Source organism: Podarcis muralis, chromosome 7 (assembly GCF_964188315.1).
Source record: "Podarcis muralis chromosome 7, rPodMur119.hap1.1, whole genome shotgun sequence".
Classification (NCBI taxonomy): domain Eukaryota; kingdom Metazoa; phylum Chordata; class Lepidosauria; order Squamata; family Lacertidae; genus Podarcis; species Podarcis muralis.
Window position 1 is genome coordinate 46,158,117 of NC_135661.1, and position 8,431 is coordinate 46,166,547.

The window sequence follows — 8,431 nt, forward strand, 5'->3', positions numbered from 1 at the left end:
CAACAGGAAAAAAGTGGGAAGATCTCATTGTCAGTGGTATGGCATTTGCTTTGGGTGTAGAAGGCCCCAAATTCAATCCCCAGCATCTCTAGGTAGGGTTGGGGGTGCTCCCTTGAGAGCACTGCCTGTAGTCAATACTGAGCTAGATGCTTCAACTCAATATAAGATAGTTTCTTAGGAGCACTGATGATCTCCCGTGGAGCACCAGGGTAACTGGTGGAACTTCCTTGCACCACCAAGTGATAAGGAGGCTTTCACATTTCTCTGTTTGTGTACAGATAAGCATAGAGGAAGTCAGAAAATGAGGTGGGGGGAAATGCTGGATATGCCCTCCTTTTTTCTTTGATGCGGTTCCTACTCCTTGTCAGAAGTTATCTTCCTGTATGCATCTGGTGGACTACTGTGAGAACAAAATGCTGGACTGGATAGGCCTGGGTCTGATCCAGCAGGACTGCTCTCCTTTCCGGGGTGGGGAACCTGTGGCCCTCTGGAGATTGCTTGATTACAATCCCCCTAATCCTTGACCACAGACCAACAACTTCTGGAGGATCACGTGCTCCTTTTTCTTATGCTTTAAGTGCTTATGTTGCAAAGACAGGTTGAATGATACTGGAGTGAAATACTCCACCCAGTGAGAAGTCTGATGTGGCATTTTATTCCAAGTGAAGTTTCTGGGATGCTTATAGAGGACTGCTTCATGTAGAGTGAATGGAAGAAGTCCATTTTGGGGGTTACTAAAGCATGAATGCTTGTCCCAAAATCTGACCATGGTTATCTGTTTCGGTTGCAATGGTTTGTGCAGTTTGTTCATTAGGGAACTCAAGGCAGCAAACTCAGGGCACATAACAAGCAGTTGTACATCCAGGTTCTAACCAAATTCAAACTTGCTTAGGTTCAGCTATTTCATGTTCTTTCAGACTATGCCTAGCTTGAAAAGGAATATGTGTGTGTGTGGTTCACACCCATTATTCATGTACACCCAGCCAAATCGATTGCATTGTAAGAACCTACCCCCCCACCGCTCTCACTGCTATCACTCAAGGATGGCTACTTATGCACCATCAAAAAAAGAGGACAAGACAGTATACAGGTCTACATACAATTTGCATATGCCAATGCATATGGAGAGTTAGAAATGGAAAAAATAATTACTGTCATTCAAAACAGTGCCTCCAAAAGCTGCTCACTAGATGAGGCAGAGCCACTATGCTAGCTTCCCAGCAGGTGGGTTACTGTTGCTTACTGAGTGGGTGGAGAGGTCAGCATGGTGTAAAATGCAATCTGGCACTCCTGCTGGTGCGCTTGCACAACGCCCAACTCCCCATCGCCTCACCCCTCCTTCTCCTGGGAGGCACAAGCCACCCACATGCTGGAAAGCTGCCATAGCAGCTCTGCCCCACCCATCAAGTCATTTATGAATACCTCTTGCCACAGTGTGGAAGTCTGTGGTCAGGTGACCCCTGTTTGCTATCCAGGTGCTAATTGTTGGTGAGCAACTTAGCAACTTACTCTCCCTTCTTTAAACTGGTGCTGGACTGGACTTCGAGCAATTCAAACAGGCAACACTTTCAAATAGACAACTGAAGTAGAACATGTGGGTACCCTAAAAGGAAGGGGAATGTTTGTAGATTTTCCTGCACTTTGCAGTCAAGTTTGTTGTTCTGCAAGAAAGTCAACCTGCTTCTGCTTTCCCCCCATCTAGCATAAATTAACAAATGCAAACAAACACCCAAATAACATCTCCTCCCTCTGTTGTTGAAGAAGGGCACTCAAATGCCAATTACCACTGTGCTAGGAAGCCATGTGATTTCTGTTTTCTTGAGAAGAGAAGAAAGAGAGGGATTTCTCTTTAAATAGTATCTGATGTTCATACAATTCAACTTGGCAAAGGCAATCCATCAAAAATGCCTCCAAAGGTTAAAAAGACTATACAAATCCCTTTACATATATCCTGTTTTCAATTACTCCATTTTGCTTCAACAAAAGCAGGATATGAGGCAAGTCTATTCAGCTTGGCAAAGCTCTTTGCAAACTGTTAACTGTTTAAGTGAAAGTTTACCCCTTGATCTCTTCTGTTATTTTATTTATGGAACCCCAACTTTCCTCCAAAGAGCTCAAGGTGGTGTACAAGGTCTTCCGCGCTTTATCCTCAGGACAAACCTGGCTGAGAGAGAGATAGGATGACCAGTTCAAGGTCACCCAGGAGCTTCATGGCTGCGTGAGGATTTGAATCCAGGTCTCCTCAGTTTCTTGACACACAAGGTATTTCCATGCCATCACTCCTTTGGGGTGGCTTTTGATCACGTACCAGCTAATTCTAATTGTGCAATTAAAACTGATTGGCAGCTCTTGTGAAACAGCCCCCACAACCCACCCCCCATAAACTTTTTGTCATAAGGAAAGCAATAGGAAAATGCCTCAGAAAGTGTGGGATAACACTTGCTCTGACACTATGGTGAACAAATGGTAAACAAATGAGAGCAAATGCTCATTAAGTAGCCAATGATCTCTCTGTAAACAAATCAGGAAGGAGGTTCAATAAACAGGTCATCTGGAAGGGACCAGAGTGTGTAGTCTGACCTTTGGGCTCTCCAGGGAATGGAGTAAAATCTCAGGGTGAAGGTTCTGAGTCAAGACTGCTATTTTCTGCCAAGTTTGAGAATGTTTGCCATTTGCTTTTCCCTCTTCCTCCACCCCATCAGGCTCCACCCTCATGACATGGGGCATGGTGAAGATCTTGCCTTGACCTTCCACATGCAGTCATTTGCCCCCACAGAACCCCCACTTTGCCCCATTCCACAAGGGGCCCCTTGATCTGCCAGGTTCCACCTCTCTGCTCACAAGCTCTTTGCCCCTTTGCATCTTGGGGTCTGAACAGCTGGCAACCCTATTCAATGCATACATGCATCTTCCTGCTCCTACATAAATTAAGCTTCATACTTGAATCTGTACAGTTTTTGCTATAATCTTCACATGAATGTTTGAACCCTAAAACAACTTGGAACTTTGCATACGTGAAACTAACCAGTTATTCTGGGCTGATGTGTGTTCTCGTTTCCCAAAACCTGACAAAGTGAATTGCTCATCTGAGAACTAAAAACAAATCAGAACCCTTTTCTCCAAACATATATCAGTTTTTAAAATATATGTATTTAACAATAGAGAAAAGACTTCATAGGTCTTTGCAGTGCTCTAAGTATTTTTTGTGCATTTTCTTAGTCGTCATTACAACTGCTCTATAAGGCATTATACTAACATCCTAATACACACATATTTTGTAGGCTGTTTTGTCTAATATTCACATTTTTGTGCAATTTCCCCTAATACAATGCAATTTTGTATATTATTATAACATATATATGTGTTCCATGTTTCTTCTATTATATGCATCTTTGTACATATTTTCTGGGGATAGGAAAACTACATTGCAAAATTCTGGAGAAGAATACTAGCTGTATTTTTCATTCTCCTATTTCAGGAAGTCTGAACCAAATCTCTTCCCTATCCTTTCTGAACCTTAAGCGTGGTGGCTGGGCACCTCTGTCCTGCAAGTCTAAGTCTAAGCCTTCTAAAGACCATTTCCCCCAAGCTATGCCTACCTATCCTGACATCATATATTTTGTCAGATATGAGGCAGGTAAAGACATGACTCCCTGATGTATTAAAGCAGGGCTTGCAGGTGTCACGCATCAGCTGCTTGGCAGAACCTGAAACCCCCTGAGACTTTGCCCTTTTGACTTGATTTCAAATGAAAACAAGTTTAAAAAGTTTCACCTGGCATCATGGTGATGTCAAGTGACTGACAAGTTTGTCAACCCTGCCCACCTTTCAAAGTGACCAACAAGGCTTGCGAGAGGTCAAGGTCTGGTTTACTAGCCAGACTCAGTTCAACACCCCTGCTTTAGGGAGAGTGCAGCCTGCACCAGAAAAGGCTGAACAGCACTCAACAGATGAAACATCTGTTAAGAGCAATTCCATCTTGTCTGGCTTGTGCCTCAGTTTATTGTCCCAAACCAGTAAGATATCAAAGCAAGCTTTCAAGGCCTTTTTATCAATTTTTGATAGAACAGCCAATATATACACATATGTATCTGACTCTGTAAGTCTTATTTCTGATTCATCTACATATGTTCAGCAATAAGTTACAGCCCGTGTTTTCACATATTAGCAGAGTATTTGTTAGAAAGAAAATCTGACACTTTTACAGTAGACAAGTGTCAACGTATACATTATGTTTTTTACATAGGGCGGTACAAAAATATGTTTTACTCATAGCAGACCCAGTGAAATGAACAGACATGACTAGGTTTGGCCCATCAGTTACAATAGGCTTACTTTGAGTAAACCTTAATTGAATACTACACATAGTTTGGTGTTATGTGGATGATTTTTGTTAAATAAATAGCTGGTATTGTTTCCCCTGAGCTGGATCAGGACCATGATATGAGGGAAGGGTGGTTTTAAGTCTTTGTTGCTGCTGTGGTCCCAGTCCACTCACCATCCCTCATTCTTTATATTATGGGCCCAGTCTAACTCAGGCTATTTCATTTAACATAAATCAGCTACATGGTGCCGATCCACATGACAAAATTTAAGGCATATATTAGTTCTAAGGTCACACACACAGGATACATTTGAAGCATGCCTATACCACCTGCAGTTCCCTGGCTGCTGAGGTTTGTGAGGAGACAGCTAATCCCCTCACAAAACAATTCCCAGCATGCTTAGCAAACTATGGTTCCTAGCATTCTTTGGGGAAAGCTTTCCTGTCTCTCAAACAGAAACGTTTGCATTAAGGCTCTCCAGGTACACACTGGATAACTGAACATCTTTCTCTCCCCCACCCCTCAATTTCCTTGTTAAACTTTTATTGGCAGCTGTTTGGGTTCTTGGTGACCTGACCTGAACATCCTTTCTCAAAAACACAAATCCTCCGCTTTGCCATCTGAGATTGTTAAGGCAACTCCAGGTAGTCCTCCCCAGCAATGCAGTTGGTGTACAATGGCAGGATCAAGAAAGCTAGCTTGTTGTAAAAGTACATCCTGGACTATTGGAAGCTTTAAAGCAGGTGTGGGGAACCTTTGATCCTCTGGATGTTGCCGAACGACACTTCTCACCATCCTTGGCCATTGGCCATGCCTGTTGGGTCCGATGAGAGTTGTAGTTTAGCAACATCTGGAGGGCCAAAGTTCCACCCTAATGTTTTAAAGGGAACCTTAGTCCACCAAACTTTGACAAAGCTGCTTCTAAGTAGCAGATTTAAAAATCCCAAGAACAATTCTCTCTTTCCTCACTCCCCAAAGACCACGTTTCTTACCTGGGCTGGGCTTTATTCCAAATCAGGGAGAATCCGAAATCAGCCTCCAAGCCTCAATTGGATAAAGTAGAGTGAATATAAAGAACTAAGTGTAATCCGTTATTTCACTGCATTAAGCAATACAGGGAGTGTTCAGCTTTACAGTCTCCAAGGTTTCCCAGCTGGGTGTCCGCCTTTTTCCCATCCTGCATCCTGTTATTGTTCCAAGCCTTACTAATGCCAGGGAGAGAAGGGAGTGGAGGAAACCAGATAAAAACTTTTTTTGACTCATTACTGGTTCAACTTACCTTCAGCCAGCTAGTCGCAAAAGGGGCAGCGCAGGGAACAGGCCACAGGAGAGGGGTGGGGGAAAGACTTCAGGATCGTTGTCATCATCTAACATCAGTACAATGTAAGAATGGTAACACCCGACTTTTATTAGACCCCTGAAAGAGAGGCCTGCGTTTTCCTCAATTTTCCTTGGCAAGCTAAGGGTCAGTTTAAACACTGCAGTCCATCGGCAGATGCGGCAGCCAAAATGCATTTCTCTATAGTGATGCACCATGAGTATAAGGTTAGAAATCTGAGAGGAACAAAGGGAGCTGCCTTAACAACATAAGAAGAGCCCTGTTGGATCAGGCCAAAGGCCCATCTAGTCCACCATCCTGTTCTCACAATGGCCAAGCAGATGGCCACAAGCAGGGCCTGAGTGCAACAGACCTCTCCCCATTTGTGATTCCTGGCAACTGGTATTTAGAGGCACACAACCTCTGACAATGGAGGTGGAACATAGCCATTGACAGCCTTATCCTACATTCATTTATCCAGTCCTCTATTTGAGCCATCAAAGTTGGTGGCCGTCGCCAGATCTTTTGGGAGCAAATGCCATGACTTAACTACAGTATGTGCTGTGTGAATAAATACTAGCCTGAATTTTCGAAAGTTCAGCTTCATTGTATGCCCCCAAATTCCAGTATTCAGAGAGAATGAACATAGGTTCTCCTCATTCACTTTCTCCACATGGTGCATAATGTTATACAGTGGTACCTCAGGTTACATACGCTTCAGGTTACATACGCTTCAGGTTACAGACTCCGCTAACCCAGAAATAGTACCTCGGGTTAAGAACTTTGCTTCAGGATGAGAACAGAAATCGTGCTCTAGCGGCGTGGCAGCAGCAGGAGGCCCCATTAGCTAAAGTGTGCTTCAGGTTAAGAACAGTTTCAGGTTAAGAACGGACCTCCGGAACGAATTAAGTACTTAACCCGAGGTACCACTGTACAGAGTTCCCTGGGAAGAAGGATTGGTTCTTGAACCACTCTGGGAATTGTAGTTCTGTGAGGGGAAGGGCTGGAAATGTAGCTCGTGGCAGACCTTGGCGTCCCAAATTTCTGTGGCGCCCCAAGTGATGCCCAAATCTGGCGCCCCTTGCCTCTCCCATTACACACGGTAGTGTTTGTGCCTGCTGGAGTGCTCCAGAAGCTCTGTGTCGCTAGAGCTACCTCTGATATAGCCCACCATAACAAAGGAAAGAGTCACGCCCATTGCACCATCCACTTTCTTGTTTATGGCTGGCCCTATGCACCACAGGCATGTGGCCCACAGAAGGTTGCCTATGAAGAATCGTGGCCCTTCAGTAAAGCAAATGTGATCTAAGGAGCACCCCCTGCCCAGAGTCCAGAGTTTAAACTAGCTAACCACTAAGGAGTGTGACAGTCCTGATCAGATGAACTCCCCACTTCAGTGGTAGCTGCTGTTAACCTTTTAAAAACCAGTAGGAAATCCAAACCAGACTCTTCCAGTGCTGCATTTAAGCAGGAATGGGATGTCTTCTTTAAATAATGCAAGAATAATTATGCAATGCTGGGGATAGACAAGGAAAAAAGAGCTTAATTTGAAGGCTTCACAGCTCTGTTATAATAAATGTAGCCAAAGGAACCACATCTCTTTATAGGCAACTTTGATAACAATCCTGAGTTAGATAATCTCTCACCTCTGTTATTCACTACAGCTTAAAATGGATAAAGGGACTGCTTTTTCTCACTGCATTCATGATGACTGAGCTCTGCTTACATTATTTTACATTTTTATGACACAGAGCCCTAAAGATGAATTGCACTTTTTAAAAAATCTGTTTCATCTATTATTCAGGAAGGTTAAGCAACTAATGAGGGAACATTTTTCAAAGCCTTCTTGGCAGAGGTTGTTTACAATTAAGTTTCCTCATAAGAAAGTACATGGCTGGGATTCCAGGAGGAGAGAGGAGGAATCCAGGAAGGATGTTGAATGTCTTATAATGAGCTGAAGTTATTTTGCTGAATGCAACACAGCAAGGGTTGAGTTATTGATCCAGGCTACGTCTGTGTTCTGAGCTGCAAGCACGTCGCACCAAAGAGAGTTGTTAGGAGACTCCTATTCCCCTCACAGCGCTACAATTCCCAGAGTTCCCTATGAAGTGAGATTGACCATTAAACCACTCTGAGAATTGTAGCTCTGTGAGAGGAATATGGGTCTTCTAATAACTCTCAGTACCCATAACAAGCTACAGCTCCCAGAATTCATTGGGGGAAGCCATGGCTGTCTAAAGTGATATAATAATGCTTTAAATGAATGGTGTGAATGTGGCCGCTCTTTCTGGTGCTGGGTAAAGATGTTTCTGTTTGCACAAGCCTTTAAAATTTATTTTATTCTCTTGTCGAATAGTTTTAGCCTTGTGATTTCTGAGATCTATTACCTTGTGTCAGAGCTGCTCCCCGATCCCAGCTCACAGAGGATCACGCTAGCCAGCGTTCGCTTTATAAAAGTCTTTATTGAGTTACAGTTTCCATTTCCAAGCTGCTGCGTGCAACTCTACGTCTTATGGCTAGACCGGCGAAGCTCCGTCTGAATCTCCGCCCCTCGTACACCAACTTAATATCCTCGCCTTACTCCACCTTTTCCGCCTGACCGTCCTTCTCTGGGTCCCTCTGCCCCCCGTGGTCTCCTCCCTCCGGGACTCCTCTGACGCTGACCCCCCGGACCCTCCTGTCTCCTTGCGTTGGGCTTTAGGACCTGGCTCCCTTTCCGGGCTGCTTACTGCACCGCCTTCCTGTGCATTTGAACTTGGCGCGCGCGCCCAGCCTTCCACTTTCCGCT

General features: G+C 44.1%; 1 protein-coding gene across 3 annotated transcripts in view; it reads right to left on the reverse strand.

The window, feature by feature from the left end:
* CDH5 (cadherin 5) overlaps positions 1-5,521 on the reverse strand; it is a 31,453-nt gene extending 25,932 nt beyond the window's left edge. Inside the window, exon 1 of one of the 3 annotated variants that reach the window (XM_028739662.2) lies at positions 5,318-5,521. The gene's annotated coding sequence lies outside the window, so the exon portion shown is untranslated. The remainder of the gene's footprint in view (positions 1-5,317) is intronic. The other 2 variants (XM_028739659.2, XM_028739660.2) reach the window with 2 other exon arrangements.
* Between the last annotated feature and the right edge of the window lie 2,910 nt (positions 5,522-8,431).